Source organism: Mustela putorius, unplaced genomic scaffold (genome assembly GCF_011764305.1).
Source record: "Mustela putorius furo isolate JIRA1106 unplaced genomic scaffold, ASM1176430v1.1 tig00003987_pilon_pilon_pilon, whole genome shotgun sequence".
NCBI classification, from domain to species: domain Eukaryota; kingdom Metazoa; phylum Chordata; class Mammalia; order Carnivora; family Mustelidae; genus Mustela; species Mustela putorius.
The window spans coordinates 8810645-8835715 of NW_025422126.1; the positions used below are offsets into that span (position 1 = coordinate 8810645).

The 25071-nt window shown below is 36.3% G+C and overlaps 1 protein-coding gene across 2 annotated transcripts in view; it reads right to left on the bottom strand.

Annotated features, from left to right (window-relative positions):
• The window catches only part of NARS2 (asparaginyl-tRNA synthetase 2, mitochondrial), a 126699-nt gene that overhangs the window by 40597 nt on the left and 61031 nt on the right, over positions 1–25071 (bottom strand). The window lies entirely within an intron of this gene.

Below are 25071 nucleotides of genomic sequence, written 5' to 3' on the forward strand. Positions count from 1 at the left end.
TCTTGTGCCAGATTATGAAGAGAGGCAAGCTATATAAGGAAAGTCCATGAGCTTGGAGTAGATGTTTAAGATAACAAAAGTACATTTAATACACATCAACCAAGTTAACTACAAAAACGGATCTTTAAAAATAAAAAATAAAGTTACCTCCCCCTGCAAAAAGATCTACAAAGGTCATTTTCTTCCTTCTGTGGAGTTTTATGAAACCCTAAATTGGCAAGTGGATTATTATAAAACACTCCCTGATTGCTTGGCTGTTTATTCTTTCTGGCCCTGAAATTCAAGAGGTAACCTCTATATTTTCGAAAGAGTAATTACTGTTCTTCAGCTGGGGTTAGAACTTATTCAGCAGAAGGTTGATCAGCAACTTTACCGAAGGCCCCCACTCCCAACTTCCTATTACTTCTCTGTGGTCAGCTCAGTAAACATTCATTGAACTGAAGTAAACTCACAGCTTTAAACTAGCTTTGAAACAGTCTTTATGAAATGGTATTCTCATCTTTCAAAAATAATCACGTTTACTACTGCTTTGAATCCACTGGATTATTAATACTGTCACATATTTGTCATTCATTATTTCTACAGAGCATCTCCTTTTCAGTTTTCCCCTATTCTTCTAACCATCCTGCAATACACTTGGAAGGGGATAAGATAGCTCTCACCATTTCAACAATTCACGTCAAGACGCCTTAGGGAGGATGCACTCTAAAATCTAAAAATTATTCTCTACCAGCATTGTTAATGATCTCTGAAAAATTAACTTTCTTAAACATGTCCTCAGTATTTGATCTGGAACTGAGTCTGAGGCCCAAACAAAATATAATCTTAGCTGCATAATGACATTCAAAGGTCAATAGAGTCTGACAACAATCCTGCTAAAGGAGTAGAGGGGTTGGCTACTCTTCTCTGAGGAGATTAAGTCTGAACTGGGGGAAGGACATTCCAGGAAACGGAACATTAAGTACATAGGTCCTAAGATAGGAAATGAGACTGATGTGTTTAAAGAACAAAAGTACGCTAGAAGCAAGATGAATGGTAAGAGGTCAAAGAGGTGGGAAAGGATCATGCAGGGCATTCCTTGTAAGCCATGGTAATAAGGAGTCTTGATTTTACTTGATTCTCCTTGGAAGATTCTCTCATCTTGAAACATTTAACACTGTATTCTCCTAGTTTTCCTACTTATTTGATGTCCATCTCTGTCTCCTACATTGTACTCTGTTTGGTAAACACTAGAATTCCTCAAAACTTAGTCTTTAGGCCTTCTTTTCTCACTGTATATATTCTCCGTAGATGATCTCATCTCAGCTAACAATTTCAATTAATTAACTATTGGCACACAATTCACACATTTCTATCTCCTGCCCAGATTTCTTTTCTAGGCTCTAGAAGCATGTACCATGTATTTGATAGATTCTTTCACTTGTCACAAACAGAACTCATGCCTTCCCTGAGCCCCATTTCGGCTTCAGTCTTCTTCCAACCTTTTAGGTCAACCCTCCCATTAGGCTCTTTTTAATAACACCATGTACTATTTGTTCACAGCACCTTTTAAATTAAAAAAAGAAAAGAAACATGTGATCCTTTGTTTAATGTTTGTCCAGCTCCTTCATTAGACTGTAGATTTCATGACCTTATCTATGTTTGGGTTCATTATAGTATCCTTGGTCTTAACACAGTGCCCAATACACACCAGACAATTACTTTTTGTCAAATAAGCAAATAACTCATCTTCTACTAAATATGCTGATTCCAAAAATGAATCTCTGAAAAAGGACTGGAATGGGGGGTTAGGATAGAGGGGAAAGGAAAGGAAGATGGTAAACAGAATGTAAGTTACTAAGCAAAAAATTCTGCTATTCTCTGAAATAATTTTTCACAGAAGGTACTAGGAGATATAGAATCACTTTTTTGAAAAGTAACTGCCCACATAATTAGTTTTTACTAATTTTAATTTTACTAAGGCAGTAAGTAAATTTTTGAAAAGGACTAGATCTGTTGAACTTCCCTAATTAGCAAAGATTTTATTTCTTGAGAACTGAAATATCCACATGAAAAAAAATTACCCTCTTATTCTATGTAAACAAAGCAGCACCTGATTTTTTAGCTATTGTAAGAGAAGATACCAACAAGTTAAAACAATTACTCCACTTTATCATCCCTGCAATGATGGACTCTTCAGAGGGCTGACTGATTGCATATAAGGTCTCAGAAAATCAGATTTTTGTAAAGGGTCACAATTTGTTGACTGTTCTAACTGAATATTTATCTTCCTATTTTAAAAAGATGCTAAAAATCACTTTTCCAAACAAGGTAAACATTTTGCCAACTGCATCTTTTCATACCTAGATTATCCTTCCTATATTTCTCCTATTTAATAGTCCTTATACTGAGGACCACTAAAGAGAACAACTGGCCAGTATGTGTACCACATGGTATTTATGTTATTATTTAAGTCTACAAAGATTTCAAAGGTTATCTTTCTGAGGCCTGATGCCAGAGGTCAATGAGTCATTATGGCATTGAACTATCAACAATTTCCATACAAACGACCTTTACCTTTTTAAGGTTATGGTAATGATTAAGAACATGTATTCTAAAGACTTAAATTGAAATCCTGGCTCCTACACTTATGAACTAGCCAAGTTAACTTCTTTGAGATTGAATTTCTCCATGTGAAAATGGGGTTAAATATACATTATGTCACGGAGTTATTATAAAGATAAAATGAAACAAAATATGTGAAAAGATTAACCTAATATTAATTAAATGGTAAGTGTTCAACAAATGGGTAATAACTATTTTTATTTGCTTCTTTTTTTTGCCAAAAGTCTGCAGTTCCCATTTCACTGGTCTTAAGACCTCTTTATGCTTTCAATTACTGAAGATTTCAAAGAGATTTCATTTATGTATGTTATGTCTACCTGTGTGTACCATTAAAACTGGGAAATTTAAAAAACTGTATTAATTGATTTAAAAACAATGATAAACCCATTATAAGTCATAAAGAACAATTTTTTAATAAAAATTCATAAGAGTAGTACTGTTTTCCTCTTTTGTAAATCTCTTTCATATCTGGCTTAATAGAAGACAGCTGGATTCTCATATCTGCTTATGCATTCAATCTGCTACGCTATCATATGTCATGAAGACTTTGGAAAACTTCAGTGTGCACTCAAGAGAGAATGAGAATGAAAAACACAAATACTGTCTTCATACGATGATGAAAATGGTTTTAACCTCAAAGGACTCCCCTGAAAGGATCTCAGGGGGCCTCAGGGATCCTCAGACCAACTTTGAGAACCACTATTTCAGGCAATGGTTCTTAATGAGGGGTATTAATTCTGGACTTTGCCTCTGGAGACCTCCCTCCATTCAGAAAATTTAAGGAAGGTACTGGCCGTGAGTGTTTTTAAAAGTTCCACAGGTAATTATTATGTGAACCCCTGATTAAGAACCACTACTCTAAAATTTGTTTAGACTCCCACATCAATATCCCTTTTACAAAGTCTCTTGATAACTAAAATTTTTAAATGAGCAATAATGTTGTTTTGGTGATGATGTAGAGAAACTCCTCACACATTGCTGGTGGGAATGTAAGATTGTGCAACTCCTATGGAAAGGTCTGGTGATCCCTCAAAAAGTCAAACATAGAACTATTATATGACCCAGCAATTTCACTTCTGAGTATAAACCCCAAAGATATGAAAGCAGTGTTCAAACAAAACCTTGTATATGAATGTTTGCAGCAGCATGATGATGCATTGATATCTTTTAAAAGGCTCCCAAAACATTCTAATGGACAGTAGAGTTGAGAAGCACTGATCTAGACCTTCTAAATTCCAATTATAATGCAAAGTGAAAGGGACAAATAACTGATATAAGAGGAGTTATTTCACAAAGGTACCACTTGCAAAGAGCTACAGACTATGAATGAATAAGACATTTCTAATATTTTTGACTGACTCCCAATCTGAACTTGTTCTATGAACGCAAAAGGATAAAGGGGCCATGGAAGACTAGAAACAGGGGCAAGATGCTTTTAAAGGAGCACTGAGCTTATCAGAAATAAAGCAAAAAAAAAAAAAATCTCTATTTCTCTGCATTTGTCTTCCCTTAATTCTAGAAGAGGAAGAAGGGAAGGGAGGAAAAGAGGGAGGTGGAAGAGGAGAAGAAAAGAAAGGAGAAGAGGAGGAGGAAGACACAGAACAGAGAAATACTCGTTTGGACCCTACAGTATGTCTTTCACATGTATGCCAAGTGATATACACAGGGATTTCACAGCTTCACAGTAATGCACTAGCTAAGCACTAGGGAAAAAAGCCCATCAGTAATAAAATAGATGATTTGTGGCATAGTCATACAAAGGAATATCCCATGATAGTGAAAATGAGCAGACTATGCAACATGAATATAATGTAACAATGGGGATGTTACTGGGAACATAATGTTAAATGAATAAAGGAGGTCACAGAAGAATACATATAAATGATTCCATTTATATAAAATTTAAAAACTTGTAAAACTAAAAAATGAATTGTTTGTGAATATATGTGATGAAACTATAAAGAAAAAATGATAAACACAAAATTGAGGCTAGCTCTTATAGGGAGGCAAGGGGAAAGTACATACAGGAGACTAAAGAAACATTTTGAGGGCGCCTGGGTGGCTCAGTGGGTTAAGCCGCTGCCTTCGGCTCAGGTCATGATCTCAGGGTCCTGAGATCGAGGCCCGCATCAGGCTCTCTGCTCAGTGGGGAGCCTGCTTCCTCCTCTCTCTCTGCCTGCCTCTCTGCCTGCTTGTGATCTCTCTGTCAAATAAATAAATAAAATCTTTAAAAAAAAAAAAAAGAAAGAAACATTTTGAAAAGACAGGGGTGGTGAATGCATCATTATTCTTTATACTATACTTATAATATCTATTTAAAATTTTGTGTCTATGCAATATTTAGACATCAAAAAAGACACAAATGGACAAGCTAACAGAACACAATAAAAAATAAAATGACAAAATTAAACGAAAACTAAAGGTTAGGCATTGGCATCACAGCCCAAAACACCTCACCAGGACACCACTCAGTTCTTCATGCTTCCCGCCTTTCCCTTCTCTATGTGTATCCATTCAATTTAACTCATTAATATTAACAAACATTAATATACCCTGAGTATCTACACTTGCCCAGCATTATTACAATGCTAAGGGCAACAGAAACCTCCTAACATCATATGACATGGGTGACTTCAATGCTTTAGGATCTAGACAGAGGCCAACTAAATCTGCACTGTTTAATATGGTGGCTACTAGCCACATATGGTTACCTAAAGCTACACTATTTAAAATTAAATAAAATTACTACAAATTCAGTTAATCAGTCAAACTAGCCCATTTCAAGTGCTCAACAGCTACATACAGCTAGTGGCTATCACACTGGAAGTGCAGATACAGAACACTTCCATCACTGCAATAAGTCTTACTGTCCAGCACCAAAGTAGACTGTTGAAATCCCAGTATCTGCAGAAAATAATCAACTGCAAAAAACATGTGCTCAAACAATGCAACATGAGAGAAGAGATCAATGGAGGACAGAACTCTGGGTACAGCTTCTGAATTTGGCCCTGTACCTAGTCATATATATTTTCCCCACTGCTATGGATCTGCCATGTCAGGTTCCTGTGGCTCTCCTCCTGTATCATATCTGCTGCTTTATAAAACTAATGTCCTACTTCTTTGTGTTTGCAGGCATAGCTCCCTTCTGATAAAATGGCTGTCTTCCTGAAAGGCACTGACACACAACATAAGACTTACTCAGTAATCAATATTTCTAGCTTCTGTTAACTTTCCATCTATGTGCATGGCTAACTCTGAGAATCAGGCTTTGATAGGCTATTAAGGCATCCTGTGGGCATATGATAATCTGTTTTACTTATCAGCTTCTAAAGATGAGGAAGAACCAACTATTCTCCAATGGAACATTAAAAACATACATACACGATGAATAGTTCTTCCCTTTTTTGGTTTGGTTACACTCATAAATATGGTGATAAATGCCAGGAAGAGAGAGTGAGTGCTATAAAAATACTAAAAACAAATACTTCTAATGATATGGATTATGGTATGATCTATACAAAATGTAGAGAGACATTGGATTGAACTATTTTGAGCAGTTATCTTCAAATTCCCATGTCATACCCAACTATCAAGAGCTACATATGAAATACCAGTACTGTCAAGTCAAACACATATTTTGGCTATCAGGGCCATGCTTGTAAATTCTGAGGTAATTCTTCATATAATAGTCCCTAAAGTACTGTTTGTCTAGGGTTCAGATGTTGTCACTGAATCTTACACTATACTGTCCTGAAGGAGAATCATGAAGAAAGCATACCCAGTTGAAGAAACTACATAAAAGTCACTAAAAGATATTCCACAAACAAAAACATTTGGTTTTTATTTTTATCTCCCAACCTCCATCGTAATTCACACATAAAATCTGCCTCTTAAACGTGAAATACAGCTGGTTCAGGTTTTGCATCTTCTTCAAGTTGTAGAGATTTCTGTGATGCATGTATGTTTATCTTTCCTATGCACCTGTTTCAAGTGGCAAAACATGGGCTCTATTTTTTCAGTGTAGGGGTATATCACAGGAGATAAAGTGGGGACCGATATCAAGAGATATAAAAATAATATGACTATCAACCAACGCATGTGAATGAAGCAAAAGAGAGAAGCAAAAACCATGGCTGCTTGGGTTTCTTTATTGCCACATTCTTCTACAGGAGCAAAAATGAAGTTTCATTTTACGAAAAAGGAAACAAATCTATCTTACTAAAGTAAAATACACAGAAGTATTTCAGTGGTTTTGAATTCATGTACATAAGTTTAGAGGGGATTTTAAAAATTGTTTTTTTAATATTTTATTTATTTGACAGAAGAGAGAGCATAAGCACGGGGAACAGCAGAGGCTTCCTATTGAGCAGGGAGTTGACGCAGGGCTCGATCCCAGGACCCTGGGATCATGACATGAATCAAAGGCAGAAATTTAACCAACTGAGCCACCTAGGCACCCCCTCAATCTTTTTTTTTTATTAACACTCAATTTTCTAAATTAATTTTTTATTAAAGATTTTATTTATTTGTGAGAGAGAGGGGAAGAGAGAGAGAGTAAGCATGAGCACAAGCAGGGAGCATCAGGCAGAGGAAAAAACAGGCTCCCCGGTGAGCCTGATGCGGGACTCGATCCCAGGACCCTGGGATCAAGACCTGAGCAGACACTTCACTGACTGAGCCACAGAGGCATGCCGAATTCATACAAAGAGAAATTCATACCAACAACATGGGAAGGTAAAATGAAATTTTACTTTCATATAATAAAATTACTTTAAAATATCTAACTAGGTCCAATACAATATTACTCCAAGTTTATTAACACGTTTTCTGATGGAATTTTTTTTTCTTCATTAGAATAGATTGGTGAAATAAGTCAAAAGCAAAAACTATTCAGGCCTACAGGTCATAGCAGTCAAGAAGAAATAGAGCAGCTTTGGGACTAGCTATCTATTCTCATCTTACAATTGGCGTTATGTATCATAAAATCATATTCATTTATTTATTTTTTAAACTTTTATTAGACAACTAACCACTATGGAAAATACAGATAAATCAGGCATAGGCTTTTGCCTTCAAGGAGCTTATACAGACTAGTAGGGGAGATCACAGACCTAAATGTACAAGCTACAATGACAAAATTCCTAGGGGAAAAAATACAAGAAAATCTTTGTAATCTTTTGAATAAGAGAAAAAATCATAAATCATATAACAAAAAAGTGATAAAGTACATACCAACAAAATAAAAAACTCTGGTCTTCAAATAGTACTATAAAAAGTTGCAAAGGCAAGGCACACTGGGAAAAAGTATCTACAATACAACAGATAAAGGTCTAGTATCCAGAACATACAAAGAACTCTCAAAAATAAATAATAAGACAAACAACCTAACAAAAATGGGAAAAAGAATTAAAAAGATAGTTCACAAAAGAAGATATTTAAATGGCCAATAAGCACACGAGAAAAGAAAGTTCAACAATATTAGTCATCACAGAAATGCAAATTAAAACTGTAATAAGATATATGCTTACCAGAATGACTAAAGAAATACTGACAACATCAATTTTTGTCCAACACAGGGAACAAACAAAACTTCCATTCTTTGTTGGTGGGCATACAAAATAGTACAAGTACTCTGAAAAACTGTTTGGCAGTTTCTTATAAAGTTAATCATACATTTACTATACAACCCAGCAATTCCTAGGTATTTACCCAAAGGAAATGAAAACATGTGCACACAAAGACTTGTGCATGAATTTTCATAAAGCTTCAGTTATAACAGCCCCATACTGGAAACAACCCAAATGTCCACCAAAAGATAAATGAATTCCCTCAACTTTATGGTCAACTAATCTTTGACAAAGCAAGAAAGAATATCCAATGGAAAAAAGAGTCTCTTCAACAAATGCTGTTGGGAAACTAGGACAGCCACATGCAGAAGAATGAAACTGGACCATTTTCTTTCTTTTTTTCTTTTTAAATATTTTATTTATTTATTTATTTGACTGAATGAGAGACAGAGAGAGAGGAAACACAAGCACAGGGAGTGGGAGAGGGAGAAGCAGACTTCCTGCCAAGCAGGGAGCCTGATGCAGGGCTCAATCCCAGGACCCTGGTATCATGACCTGAGCTGGAGGCAGACACTTAATGACTGAGCCACCCAGGTGTCCCTGGACCATTTTCTTACACTATACACAAAAATAAGCTCAAAATGGATGAAAGACCTCAGTGTGAGACAGGAATCTATCAAAATCCTAGAGGAGCATATATTGCATGGAGCACTGGGTGTGGTGCATAAACAATGAATTCCATTACACTGAAAAGAAAAAAAAATGGTAAAAAAAAAAAATCTTAGAGGAGAAGACACATAGCAACCTCTATGAGCTCAGCCACAGCAACTTCTTGCTAGACACGTCAAAGACAAAAATAAACTATTGGGACTTCATCAAGATAAAAAGGTTTTGCACAGCAAGGAAAAGAGTTGACAAAACCAAAAAACAATGGAGAGAACGGGAGAAGATATTTGCAAATGTTTTATCAGATAAATGGCTGGCATGCAAAATCTATGAACATATCGAAATCTGGGGTGCCTGGGTGGCTCAGTTGGTTGAGTATCTGCCTTTGGCTGAGGTCATGATCCCAGAGTCCTGGGATCAAGTCCCCATCAGGTTCCCTGCTCAGCAGAGAGCCTGCTTCTCCCTCTCCTCTGCTGCTCCCCCTACTAGCTCTCTCTGTCAAATAAGTAAATGAAATCTTCTAAAAACAAAAGAGCTTATCAAACTCAACACCCAAAGAACAAATAATTGAATCAAGAAATGGGCAGAAGACATGAACAGACATTTCTGCGAAGAAGACATACAAATGGCCAACAGACACATGAAAAAAATGCTCAACATCACTTGGCATCAGGGAAATACAAATCAAAACCACAATGAGATACCATCTCACACCCATGAGAATGGCTAAAATTAACAAATAAGGAAATGAATTTTGGTGAGGATGTGGAGAAAGGGGAACCCTCTTACACTGCTGGTGGGAATGCAAACTGGTACAGACACTGTGGAAAACAGCAGAAAGTTCCTCAAAAAGTTGAAAATAGAGTTACCCTACAACCCAACAATTGCACTACTGAGTATTTATCCCAAAGATACAAATGTAGTGATCTGAAGGGGCATGTGCACCCCAATGTTTATAGCAGCAATATCCACAATAGCCAAACTATGGAAAGAGTCCATCAACAGATGAATGGGTAAAGAAGATATGTTATACATATACAATGGAATACTACTCTGCCATTAAAAAATGATATCTTGGGACGCCTGGGTGGCTCAGTGGGTTAAGCCGCTGCCTTCGGCTCAGGTCATGATCTCAGGGTCCTGGGATCGAGTCCCGCATCGGGCTCTCTGCTCAGCCGGGAGCCTGCTTCCCTCTCTCTCTCTCTCTATCTGCCTCTCCATCTACTTGTGATTCCTCTCTGTCAAATAAATAAATAAAACCTTTAAAAAAAAAATGATATCTTGCCATTTGCAATGATGTGGATGGAATTAGAGGGTATTATGTGAAGCAAAATAAGTCAATCAGAGGAAGAATTATATGATCTCACTCATATGTGGAATTAAAAAGAAATGGGAGGGGCACCTGGGTGGCTCAGTCATTAAGTGGCTGCCTTTGGCTCAGGTCATGATCCCAAGATTCTGGGATCAAGCTCTGCATTGGGCTCCCTGTTTGGCGGGAAGCCTGCTTCTCCCTCTCCCACTTCCCTTGCTTGAGTTTCCTCTCTGGCTGTCTCTCTCTGCCAAATAAATAAATAAAATCTTAAAAAAAATAAAAAATAAAAACAAAATATAGGGGAAGGGAGGGGAAGGGAAAATAAAACAAGATGAAATCAGAGAGGGAGACAAATGTAAAGGACTCTTAATCAGAGGAAACAAGCTGAGGGTTGGTGGAGGGGAGGAGAGTAAGGGCATGGGGTATTAGGCATTACGGCAGGCACATGATATAATGAGCATTGGGTATTACATAAGACTGATGAGTCACTGACCTCTACCTCTGAAACCAATAATATATTATATGTGAATTAACTGAATTAAAAAAAAATAAAAATAAAATAAATCTTTAAAAAATATAAAATAAAAAGAGATAAATGAATTAAAAAATTATATATCCATGCAATGGAATAATATTCAGCAATAAAAAGGAACAAACCTACTGGATGAATCTCAAAAGCATTATGTTGAGTGAGAGAAATCAGATACAAAACAGTGAATACTGTATGATACCATTTACATAAACCTAAATAAAGTGTTATATAAAAGCCATTTATATGAAATTCTAGGAAAGGAAATTCTAATCAGTCACTACAGAAAGTACATCAATGGTTGTTTATGACCTGGGACCAGGGAGGGAGACTGCAAAGAAAAATAAGGGGAATTTTTGTATGTGTGTGATAGAAGTATTTTTTATTTTTATTACAAAAGAGGTTATGAGGTTTTATAAAATTTGTCAAAATGTATTGAATTGTACATTTAAAATGGGTGCATTTTTTGATATATATAGAATATTTAATAAAGTTGAGAACAATAACAAAAAGAGCTTATTCATGCATTGGCTTAATTACTCGACTGTACTATTACCTAATCACTTAAATTAAAATCACACCCCAACTAAACTATAAAGGGTGAAAAGTCAGGCACCTGGAAACACAGAAGGGGGCACAGCAATGATCTACTTCAAAGAACAAAAGAACCTAGAATACAGTGATCGATCACTGTCAACGTAACTGACCACAGCTTTTAGGGCAGATTATGACCCCATCTGCTCTCAGAGTTTACTTCTGATTTGGTCTTCAAATTCTGACAGGTATTTTATTTCTGTGTCCGAATCCCTTCCTTCAACCCAAGGCACTGGTTTAACCTTCTGACCTATCTTGTGAGACCTAAATTCTGGCAGACTCACTACTTGTCTCAGTCCTCTGCTTTGTGTCAACTCCAGTGCTGCTACTCTTGTAAAACAACTGGATTACTGCCAGCTATTCTTCCTGGTTACAACACCCTGGCTTCTTTCTTTATAATCACCCTGGGCTCTCCAGGTCCCAGCTGTCATGACGACCACCACCACAGCACTTACCATTTCAGTATCAAACTGTGATAAATGCTGGGCTTTACAGACCATCTAATTCTCACACTGGCTTGGCAAAGTGGCTGTTTTTATTCATATTTATAGTCAGGATGGGGAAGCTCAGATATCAAAACTTATAAAACTAGTATGTATAGAACGAGAATTCGACTGGACTCTAACTATATGACTGTTTACTTGGACAAATTCAGCACCTTCAAGCAGGGATAACATTATCTCAGTAGCTACTTCACTTTGTAACAGCACTGGCAACTCTCCATATGTCAATCAACAAGTCTGTCCTATATTTTTAACATCCTCCTTGGTGTCCAACATAGTTACATACCATTTGGGTGAACACAAATTATTGCTGAATAAATGAGTACCCATAGTTATTTTTAGGTAGAAGAAAACAAGCCAGGGGGAAAAAAAAGTCAAAATGACATAAATTTTCTGTTCTCAACACAACCTAAATTCTGCAAACATGTAACAAACATTTTTTTTCCACTTTCCTAAAAAAGTAATTAAACCCACCAGAGCAAAATAGAATTTGGACAAGATTACACAGTAATTGTAAGAAGTAACAATATCAGTTTTGCTTTTTATAGCTCCAATTACTGTCCATAATGGTCAAATTACTAAGGATTAATTGGTGTCTCACTATAGTAACCTGCATTTGCTTTTAGACAATGCCAACAGGCATTGCATTTTATGCAAAATGAGTTCTATTTGTATCATTCCTCAAAGGACTGGCTGGTAATTTTTTTTTAAACTCACACCAAACTTGTTTATTTCAAAGGCATTCAATCCTTCAGATAACTCTGCTCAGCCAGACCTGAGTGAGATAATACAAGAATGGGGTTATTCTCTCGCACACTTGAAGTTGAGAAAAGGGAAATTAGTAACTGCCATCACAAAGGAAAGCAAGACTAAAAACAGAGAACCCTATGTTTAGACTTGCAAGATGGTATGCGGATATTGTAGAGTTAATGCATTAGACAAAGACACTAATTTGTCATGCAAATAACGCAAAGCCTAAAAGAGCAAACTATTACCACTCAAGCTAGTAAAAATGAAGTTCAAATAGTGAATTAAATAAGCACATATATTTACAGAAGGCCCTCCCCCAGCCTTTACTTGATAGATGGGGTAATGCCCAATTCATGAATCATTTAGTAAAGACAATCAGATCTTTTTAAAAAAGAGCACAGATATTTACATTCACTTCTTTCTGAGATAATCTTAAGGGAAGTTAAAAGGAAGAAAGAGGAAGGAGACCCTTTGGAGGACAGAAAACAGTGGCTGAGTGATGACTGATGTATCAAAGCATGAAGGCAATTATGCAGAATACAGAGTAAACATGCTGCAGCAGAAAGGAGGTGACGTGCACACAGAACCACAGTGAGGCTGGAGATGGAGGAAATGGACATTCATTGATAGATTTTGCCTATGGAACTATCAGCCCTCTCCAAGTTCCCCCAGAATGGCTGGAGGCCAGATGTCCCCACCAAACAGGGAAAAGAGAGACGTTCTCTAGGGCAGTGGTCCTCAGCATCATCACTACTTGATAGGTTTGTCATTACACAGTCTGCAGGGCCACACTCCCATTGTTTCTGATTCAATCGTTGTTGTAGATGCTGTGGGGAAAGGGAATGGGAGGTGATTACCCATGTGTAAGGGAATTCTTTCTGGAGACCTGAAAATATAAAATTAGATAGTGGTGATGGTTGTGAAGGACCCACAGGACCCAGCTGTGCCTTAAATTGTCACCATTTTGACTTCAGATGGTATTTTCTAACTGATGAAGCTTATCTTTTCACTTGGGCAAAATACCAGTGGACAAAGCATCCCGTAATGAGAACCGAAACTACCCCTTGAGCACCGACTGCCCTGATATCAGCAAGGCCTCACATGACTGATGCCCAAGAAATGACTGGCCTGACCTTTACTGCCCACCTGCACACACTCATGGACCTTTGTCTGCATCTTCTTTATTATAAACCTGAAAGTATTTTCAGCACTTTGGAGACAGCACTTTGGAGACCACTTTGGGACCACCACCTTCCAGGGGCTGGCCTCATTGAAATAAATTCCTTTCTTGTTTCACCACCACTTGCCTTTCTGCCTTTGGGTTTTACCAGGAGCAAGTGGCCAAACTTGGTCTGTTTGGGACCCCCAGACCTAGGGGCTCTTGTACCCCTGAGCCCTTATTACAGCTGCACAATTTTGTGAATATAGTAAAAACTACTGAATTGTACAATTTGAAGGGTGAATTTTATGTTAAGTGAGTTATATCTCAGTAAAGTTGTTCTTTAAAAAATAATTTACTCCTCTGCATCCAGGGCTCTCACCAAAGCCCAACAAAGATCTGAGAAAATTTCAAAGCATGTCTCCCCTTTGTCTTTCCTATGTTAAACCTATTCAATTTCTTAACCATTTCTTTAGACCATGATGTCTACATCCCTTTTGTTCTGGCTGCTGCCCTAAAGTCACATAGGACACAAAATCACAACCTTTTCCTATAAAGTTTAATAAAAGACTCCAAGTATTTGGAAGTAGATAAAGGAACAGGACAGAAAAGCTAGACAGTTTGCCAGTTTTTCATGATTTGGCTAAATATAATTCTAATTCATTCAAGGATAATATATCAAACATGACATAAAAGTAACAAAGGACATTCCATAACTAAATACAGATAACATGTACTGGGGTAAAGAAAAGATTGTACATCATAAAATACTATACAGTATGGAGGAAAAGTTATAGTAATTACATTTCTATTGTCCCAAGAACAGAAAAACAACAGAATCGAAACTAAATATAACAGCCAGTGGTCATCAAATACAAATGACATTTTAAAAGGCACTCTCATGTAATCACTCTACTGATAAGGTTAATTCTAAATTCAATTCAGCCTACACAAGGTTGAAATTCCCTTGCCGTGTACTGTTCTTGCCTCAGGACAGCTTTTGTGTAATAGCTACCACATTGTGAATTTCTTATTTAATGCCTATCTTGTTCACTAGATAGTACTGGGTCATGATAGTACTGGGATCATATCTATCTTGTTCATATTTATATTCCAGCACCTAAACTAGTGTTTGGCACACAGCTGACTCTCAACAAATGTTCAATCAAGCTGAGATTGATTTTTGAGCTCTGAATCAGGCAAATGGTAGTAAAAGAAAGTATGAGGACAAAGGGCAACAAGATACAGTTTGAGGAATTTGTGGTCTAATGGGAAGATAAGCATATAAACAGATAATTTCAATTTCAATTTTTTTAATAAGCAGAATTGATAGAAATCCTTTCCAATAGGTATTTAAGTCTTTATTTTGTATTAATAAAGTTGTAAAATTAAATAGTCCCTAAATCTAAAAGCTCAAAGTCTAAGCTATAGAGAAAAAAAAAAAAAAAAGACCAGGTGATTCCAGTGTTATAAAACAGAAAGAATAAAGGAACATGGGCATACAGAATAAGGGCATTTAAATAAGCAAGATGTGGGGGTGGAATTGGGGATTCTGGCTGAGATAATTTTTAAGCTGAGTTTATTTTTCATTTTCTTAAATATTTTATTTACTCACTCATCAGAGAGAGAGAGAGAGCAAGCATGCATACAAGCGGGGGGAGCAGCCAACAGAGAGAGAAACAGGCTCCCAGCTGAGCAAGGAGCACAAAGTGGGACTCGATCCCAGGACCCTGAGATCATGACCTGAGTCAAAGGCAGATGCTTAACCGACTGAGTCACCCATGGATCCCTTAAGCTGAGTATAGATGCATGGGCAGGGATTAGCTAGACAAACACATGGGGAAAGGACATTACCCATTCACAAAGAAACACCTGTATGTTATCAGAAATTTATATAAACAGTTTAGGATAGCTGAAGCAAAGGAAAGTAGATGTAAATGACTGAAAAGATGAAATGAGTGTGGAAAAAGGAAACCTGTGGATGGTATTCACATAGCTGCTTTGACAAACTGGAAAGATGGCAGTGCCATTTCCTGACACAAGGAATTCAGAAGCAAATAACAGATTGAGGGAATGATGATGAATTTCATTTGAGCATGGTGAGGTGTTTACACAACAGCTGCTGGAGAAGACAACGGACACTTCGCAGGTGGGATCTGAGCAAGGATTCCACATTGGAGACAGAATTTCACAACACCATTCTTTGACCATTAACTTGATTTTCTGTACAGGTTTTAACTCTTTTACCTCCACACCCACAATTCTTCATGAAGACCTTCAATTCTTTAAGTCCACCACTTTTCCATCAACACCTACTATCCCTATTTTCTCCACTGCTCCTCAATCTATCATGACCTTCTGTACCTATTTCCAGCAATCACACTTCCCAACACCCAACCTGGTTAATCGAAATATTCACATTTCTGTATTATATGATAACAAACTAAATATTCCTACTAAACTCTCTCCACTTGTCCTTAATTTGCCTGAAATGCTCATTCCCTAGCTATATAGTACACATGAGGAAACGGGTAAGGCGATAATGAAATTCTCAAGTCTTATACCAAGAGTCTGCTAATTCATATTTCAATCAAAATAGTTCATTTTTAACATACATAATACACTAAAAGAAGAAATTTCTTTGTTTTAAGTTCCCACTATAAGAGACTAGCATAAAGAACCATCATTATTCATATATACTCAGGAAATAAAGTTTCATGGTGATATCTTTTCCATGAAAAGAGCAAAAAAAGTGATTAACATATTTAACTCTGTTGTGGGCTCAATTCTATAGTAGAAATTATACAGAAAAGATTAGAAGAATGAGAATTTGTGCTTCACAAATTCAGTTTAACAATACTTACTGAATATCTACTATTTTTAGTAGGCACAGATATTTAGGATGTTTATAACCTATGAGATAGATATGAGAATAACTGCGAACTGGCTAAATATTAAAAATAGAAGGAACTTTTTTCTTTAGGACATGAGATAGGTGAGTACTATAAGAGAGGAGAAAAAGAGAAAAACAATTTCTATTGAGAAAAACAGGGAAGAAGTTAAGGAGAAAGCCCTCTTTCAGTTGAGCCCTGGAGGAATGAGATATGGAAAAGCAGTCTAATGCTACAGGGAGGGGCATTAGAAACACAGAGATGTGTACTGAAAATGCACAGCACAGATAAAATAGCCATAGCCAAAAAGATCTTGAAAATCAAATGACTATAAATTAATGAAGTTCAGATAACATCAAGTGGATGAAGAATGAGAAAGTTATATGGGTTGGGAAGACAGTTTCACACTCGGTTATAAGGAATACTTCAGTCTAACTCAGGTTCACATGTTGACATTGTTACCACAGCCACTTAACAAGGATGAGTACATCCTGCGTATGAATGTTTCACGGCTTCTGAGTTCAGCATCTGCACTGATGAGATGACCCGGGGGAATGAGTTTAAGATTGCTCATACCAAACACAAAGCAAACAATTAATCAAACTGGAATAAAATGAACTGGAAGCCCGTGCGGATTGTCCGCTTCCCCCCAACCACGGGAATAGCTGACTTTTTGAACAGCTACTTTTTGAATCTGAATAAAAGACAAATTTAAAGAAGAAAATAAAAATTAATAGAGACAGCCACTGCTTATTAGTTGAACACTGGTGTATATTTTTCCAGACTCTTTCCTACAAACACATACACATGCCTACACACACACAATGTAACACCTTGAGACACATTCTACTTCCTTTTTCATAACCACTGTTTTTCTTGTAACATATTGTAAAGCTCTGTCATCAATTTTAATGGTTATAGAGTAATCCACTGTTTGGACGATTTCATAATTTCACCCTCAGTTTATTGCTAGGGTCCACTGTACCCAGTTTTAATATTTAAATTTCTTTGTTGAACAGTTTTTATCATTGTTTTTTGAAAAACAAAGAATTAAAGTAAATTAATTCCAGTATAATTAACAGTTATATTAGTTTCAGGTCAACAGTATGTTGATTCAACACTTCCATACATTGCTCATGACAGTAAGTGCACTCCTTAATCCCCATCCCTATTTAACCCATCCCCTCACTCGTCTACCCTTGGTAACCATCAGTTTGTTCTCTGTGGTTAAGTCTGTTGTTGAGCAGTTTTAACTATTTCTTAAGATTAGTATCTCATGATTTATACTTTCTTAAAGGTTGTATTAATTTCCTAAGATGGCCATAACAAATCACCACGAACTGGGTGGCTTTTAGCACAGAACTGAATTCTCTCACTGGTAGAAAGGCCAAAAGTCTGAAATCAAGGTGCTGGCAGCACCATGCTCTTCCTAAGGTTCTAGGGAAGAACTCTGCCTAGTTTCCGGTGGCTCTCAGCATCCTTAGCATTCATTCCTCAGCATCATTCCTACCTCTGCCTCCTTCTTCACATGGTCTTCCTTCTCTCTGTACCTGTCTCCTCCACATCTTGGAATCCAAATGTCCTTCTTCTTTCTTTTATAAATATGTCATTGAATTTAGGCCCACCCTAATTCAGTATTTTAATTGGAATTATATCTGCAAAGGCCTTCTTTTAAAAAAAAAAACGATCGTATTCACAGGAATTGTTTTTTGGGGGGACATAATTCAAGCTACTATTGATGTTATTTAAAAGCTACTACCGAGAGAAATTCGTAGCATTTACTTATTTTTTAAGATTTTATTTATTTATTTGACAGAGATCACAAGTAGGCAGAGAGGCAGGCAGAGAGAGAGGAGGAAGCAGGCTCCCCGCCGAGCAGAGAGCCCGACTTGGGGCTCAATCCCAGGACCCTGAGATCATGACCTGAGCTGAAGGCAGAGGCTTTAACCCACTGAGCCACCCAGGTGCCCCTGAAGCATTTTATTTGAATAGAATAAAACTCACTGAATCCTTTCATGAATCTAAGATATATATGGGATTTAGTGATCTTATTTTTACTATATACTTAAACATTTTTCTGTTTTATCCCAGAAATTATTTTATTACTCACCAATTCCTCCTAAGTAAAAAAGAGTAAAACATTGAAAATAGAAAAAGATGGGTGCCTAGGATGCTTAGTGGGTAAGAGGAAGATGCAGAGTGAGAGAAAACATCATCACTATTTCATCTTACATTGTCTTACTGCAGTGCACGAAGTATTGTGTCATCTTTCACACAGGTCTAAGAAAAGCCTGGAGACATGAATGTTGTGGTCTTTTTGTAGTTTTCAGAGAATACAGTTGAGAATTGAGGATCTTTTATTTTTTACTCACAATGACAAAGAGAAGAAAAATGATAAAGATGCTTCATAAATATTAGACAAGCCAGGAAACGAATGCAAAAAGACAGATTGTAACAATCTAGTCTCCAATAATAATGGTAAAATTGGTGTAAGTGAACTCTCAGACTATGAGCCTACAGATAACGATATCTTAAATGAATTTTCTCAAACCCAAGAACTGATAAGTTAATAATACATTTCTAAGGGCCAAAAGGAAATATGATATTTCTAACCAATTAGTTACTCTACAGTTAGGACTTCATCATGCAATAATATGCAACAGGAAATGGGATCATACCATTATTTTGGAAGGATACGTTACAATATTCTTTCATCATCTACATTTGTGTACCAAAAATTTCCTTGACATGATTAACCAATGAACAAAGGCTGAAAGCAAGTATGTATACAAAAGCATCTGGAAGAAAATGTATCATGTAGAAATGAAAAAATAAAGTTAATTGATCATTGGTTTTTACACATTTAAAAATAAAAATGTTTTGCAATTATGAATCAAAAAGGATGGCCACCCTCTCTTCAAAATTATGAACTGTCACATTCTCAAAAGTATTATTTTTTGATGATGTGAGTGCAAGAACTAGAAGTAATAATAAGCTTGAAACTACTAAAGAAGTATTCGAAGTCCAGAATCTGTATTAAGTATAGACATATTCCTGGTTCATTCCATGGCAATTGATAAACAGTTAGCTACACTCAAAGGGCTGTGTCTGTAGGGAGTACTTTCAAAACCCAGAAAATTGAGGATAAAAATTGGGCTTTACCACCATCATCAAGAAAATGAAAAAACAAACTATAGAATAGGAAAAACAAATTGTAAATCTTGTATCTGATAAGGGACTTGTATCCAGAGTATATAAAAAAAACTCTTAGAACTAAATGATAAATGACAACTAAACTTAACAAAAAATGAAACAAATATTTAACCAGACATAGCTCCAAAGAAGATATCCAAATGGCCAACAGGTACACCAAAAGATGTTCATCAGTAGTCATTAGGGAAATGCAAATCAAAACCATAATGAGATGCTACTTTACACTCACTAAAATGGCACAACAAAAAAGACATAAGTGTTGACAACAATGTGGAGAAATTGGAATTTTTAAAAATTATTTTTATTAACATATAATGTATTATTTGCCCCAGGGATACAGGTCTGTGAATCATCAGGCCTAGACATTTCACAGCACTCACCATAGCACATACTCTCCCAATGTCCATAACCCAAGCACCCATCTCTCCTGACCACCCTCCAGCAACCCTAAATTTGTTTCATGAGATAAAGAGTCTCTTATGGTTTGTCTCCCTCCCAATCCCATCTTGTTTCATTTTCCTTCCCTACCCCACATAATCCTCCACCCTGCCTCTCAAATTCCTCATATCAGAGAGATCATATGATAATTGTCTGAGAAATTGGAGCTTTTATACATTGTTGGTGGGAATGCTGTAAAACAGCATAGGCACTGTGCAAAATAGCCTGCAAATCCTCAGAGTTAAAATTACCACGAGACCCAAAGGTTCCATTCCTAAAAACCTACCCAAGAGAAATGCAAACATGTTTACACAAATACTTGTACTCAAATATTCATAGTAACATTAGTAATAATAGCCAAAAAACAGAAACAACTTATATGTCTATTATTACCTGCTGAATGGATAAACAAATGTGTTACACTCACACATATAATGTTATTTGGTAATAAAATCAAATGAAATACACATGCTAGAACATGGACAGATACTGAAAATATTATGCAAAGTAGAACAAAAAAATGATACACTACATATCCCATTTATATGAAATACCCAGAATGGGCAAATTCACAGAGACATAAAATAGATAAGTGGTTGCCTAGAATGGGAGAGAGGATGGGCAGTGACTGCTAATGAGAAAAAGTTTCTTTTGGGGTGACAAAAATATCCTTAAAAAAAAAAAGTTTTATTTATTTTTTGAGAGAGAAAGAGAGAACAAGCCAGGGGGAGAGACAGAGGGAGCAGCAGACTTCCTGCTGAGTGGGGAGCTAGGGCTCCATCCCAGGACCCTGGAATCATGACCTGAGCAGAAGGCAGATGCTTACCAACTGAGCCACCCAGGCACCTCTGATAAAAAAATTCTTAGATTATGGTGATATCTGAACTGTGAAAATATACTAAAACCCATTGAACTGTATACTTTAGGTGCTTTTTATAGTAAATAAATAAGAAATCTCTCAATAAAGCAGTTTTTAAAAATTTGCTATGTTTATATTCTCATTAAAATTCTAATGAAGTTTATTTTCACTAACCCCTTATTTTTACATCTGCAAATTTTTCATAAGATGGAATAAAAATATTTATTATAAATAAGGTCCATTACCCCTGGATGGTAAATGGTGATGTCTATTTTCTTGGTATACTGAAGGTTAATCAATCTTCCTAAATGGACATTTAGATTGTTAGTAGTACTTTCCCCCTAGTATAAACAAAGTTGCTTTCAACATTTCTGTTTATACACCTTTACAGAGTTGTAAGATCACTCCCTTAAGAAAAATTCCTAGAAATGAAATTCTTTGTAAAAGGTACTTCTCTAAAAAGTCTGTTCCAAATAATATTTCCAATAGCAATGTTTAAGAGAAAAGCATGTTTTATCTTGAAATATCCTTGCCTTCATAGTTTACTAAAAAAATGCATAATAAGGAAAAAACACCTGTTAACAAAACACCAAAAGCAAAAAGCAAAGTAAAACACAATGAACAAAAAAAGAAAAGCAATAATCATCAAAAACTCTTTCAAATACATTAGGCTATATTACCTGTTCCAATTCTGGCTCTAACTGACAAGAAATGGAAAATTTTATTTATATGACATTTCTGAATATAGGTTTTGCAATTTAGTGTATTTCCAACTGTCTCAGAATAAACATGTCATTTACAAATTATATTTATAGGAAGATTGTAATAAAAATACTTAGCTTTCTTTTAAACAAAAGAAAGCTCTATCTGCCCAGAGGGTTTAGAAGCAATAATCCACTGCCAGTAGGAAGGTACCCAATGACTGAATCTTGGTTTCTAAGTAACACTTTCCAATATAAGGAACTGAGTCTCTTTGAAGAAATGGCTGCTTCAAGGGCCAGGGTAGGGAAAATAAAAAATAAGGCTAGGATAACTGCCAAAACTTGGAAGCAATCAAGGTGTTCCTCAGAAGGTGAATGGATAAACTGTGGTACATCCAAATAATGGAATATTGTTCAGAAATGAGTTACCAAGCCATGAAAAGATGTGGCAGAACCTTAAACGCATCTTACTAAGTGAAAGAAGCCTATCTGAAAAGGCTACATACTATATGATTCCAACTATATGACCTTCTGAAAAAGGCAAAACTCTGGAGAGAGGAAACAGATCAGTGTTTGCTAGGGGTTAAGAGGGAGGAGTGATGAATAGGAGGAGCACAGAGGATTTTTAGGGCAGTGAAACTATTCTATGTGATACTATAATGATGGATGTGTGTCATTATTACTCATTCGTCCAAAACCACAGAACGTACATCACCAAAAGTGAACCCTAATATAAACTCTGGACTTTGAGTATTAACACGTGTCAGTGTAGGTTCACTGATCATAAAAAATAAGTACATAAAACAAGTAAATAAATAAATAAATAAGGAAGTACTCAAAAAACAAAAGGATAAGGGCAGGTCAAAAGGGTACTACAAGAGTCAATCTGAATGAGTTCCCAATAACTAAAACTAAATCAGTTGGAGCAACAAAATATATAACATAGAATTAGAGTATAACCCAACATATAAAATAAATATGAGTCCATCCTGATATAAATGATTACAAAAATAAATAAGGGTGAAGAGACAACAAATCTTCCAAATAGAAGAATTCCAAATACTCTCCCCTCTAGGACATGATGCTTAATTCCATCCTGTGCTTCCTAACCCCTCATTCCCACCTCCAATAAGGGTGGGGTAGACCTAGTGACTTACTTCCTAAGGACAAAGAAAGGGAAAAACAGTACATTTTCAGTGGAGAAAATCAGCAAACACTATCTAATCCAAGTAATAAAGATTAATGTCACCATATGGATATCCCATAACCCTGATGATAGTAAGAGCACTTTACTTCTCGGTATTCTTTTCAAAAACCCATCTGACTCCAGTTGAAACACGAGAAAAACAACAGACAAATCCAGATTGGGATATATTCTACAAGTCATGAAAAACAAGGAAAGACTGAGAAATTGTTACAGACTAGAAGAGACTGGAGGAAACAAGACAACCAAAAGTAATGTGGGACATTGGATAGGATTCTGGAAGAAGAAAGCAAGCCCTGGTGGAAAACGTGAAATCCTAATGAAGTCTGAAATGTAGTTAGCAGTAATAAACTAACAATGGGTTCTTAGTTTTGACAAAATGTACCATGGCAATATACAATATTTACAGTGGGAGAAACTGGGCAAGAGGTGTACATTAAAAGTCTGCACTGTCTTTGCAACTTTTATATATTTAAAAATTACTCAGAAAGTTTATTAAAAGCAATACCAAATTGAACTTTAAAATGGAGTCATAAAACCACAAAACCAACATAGATATCCTTTTGGAAAATGTTAAACTTCTAAATTTAACTACATTTACTCTATTTTGAAAGTCTGTTAAATACAATTAAAGAAAAGGCTGAGGGAAGACTAACAATTTCTTACTGGAGATCAAATCAGGCATTAATTGGAAACATGAGGTACTGCATACTAATAATCCTGGAACTATGCATATTCAACTAGACACATTTGACTGACATGATTAGAAATACTTTAAAACACATTAAAAAATACAGAACCTCATATCCTGCCAATTTAATCTTCTGTCAAGTTTCACTGTATACTGTGTTCTGTGGTTCATTGCACTTTACCAGAAAAGAAGGAACATATTTAATCCACTAGTGGTATTATAATGGCAAACCCTTAGTAAACTTACACCTTTCACATATTATGACACTTCTGAAGGGAAGGTACTTTGCTTCTAACATTGTACATTGCCAGCGGGGTGCCTGGGTTGCTCAGTTGGTTAAGCATCTGCCTTCAGTTCAGGTCTCTATCCCAGGCTCCGGGGAGAGAGCCCCACCTTGGGCTCCCTGCTCAGTGGGGAGCCTGTTTTTCCCTCTTCCTCTGCTGCTCTCCCTGCTTGTGCCCTCTCGCTATCTCTCTGTCAAATAAATAAATAAAATAAAAAATTTATACATTAAAACATGAAAACCAAAAATTTAAGAAAGATTATCTAAAACTTGGATATAAGGCCAGAAGGTAGATAGCGTGCCCTTTCTTTCTCTTACCAACAGAGATCACAAGTAGGCAGAGAGGCAGGCAGGGTGTGGGGAAACTGAGCAGAGAGCTCGATCCCAGGACCTTGAGATCATAACCTCAGCCAAAGGCAGAGGCTTTAACCCACTGAGCCACCAGGTGCCCCTAGTATGCCCTTTCGTTGGAATACTGGGGACACAGATTTGTTCAAAGGTTAATTACTTATGAGAATGTACTTTGCTCCATTATTCTATTGACTACTGAATTAAATATCCCAGATTAAGTAAAGTTAGATGTTAACTTGTAGATTTCTGTCTAGTAGAGTTACAAATAATTTTTGTCAGGTAGAAGAGAAAATTCCAAAGGTTAAGATTTATTGGTCTGTAGGATATTAACCAGTTTGTAACTAACCTCACAATTTAATTCTAAAATTCCTTTATTAAATTGCCTATATGAATACACAGCTCTTCAAATGCTCTCTGAACTAGCCTATTTTCCTTGTTCCCTTAGTAATTTATGAATTGAATAAAATATTTGATACATGTTCACTTCATACTTGTATGAGTCATGATTTTAATTTCTTAAAATTATGCTTTGAAAGGCATAAGGAAATTTCCATGACATGCCTGACATGACCTTTTCCACCCACTGCTCTGCAAATCCTATAGTCTCACAGGGATATTGCAGTAAGTTTTTTGCACAGTATTCTGAAAATATTGTTAATAATCTTGTTATTGGAATTTCAAGTAATACTTCTTATTTCAAAGATAAATCAGAAACGAATCTAAGTGTATGTTATTTTCAAGGCCACGTGATCTGAC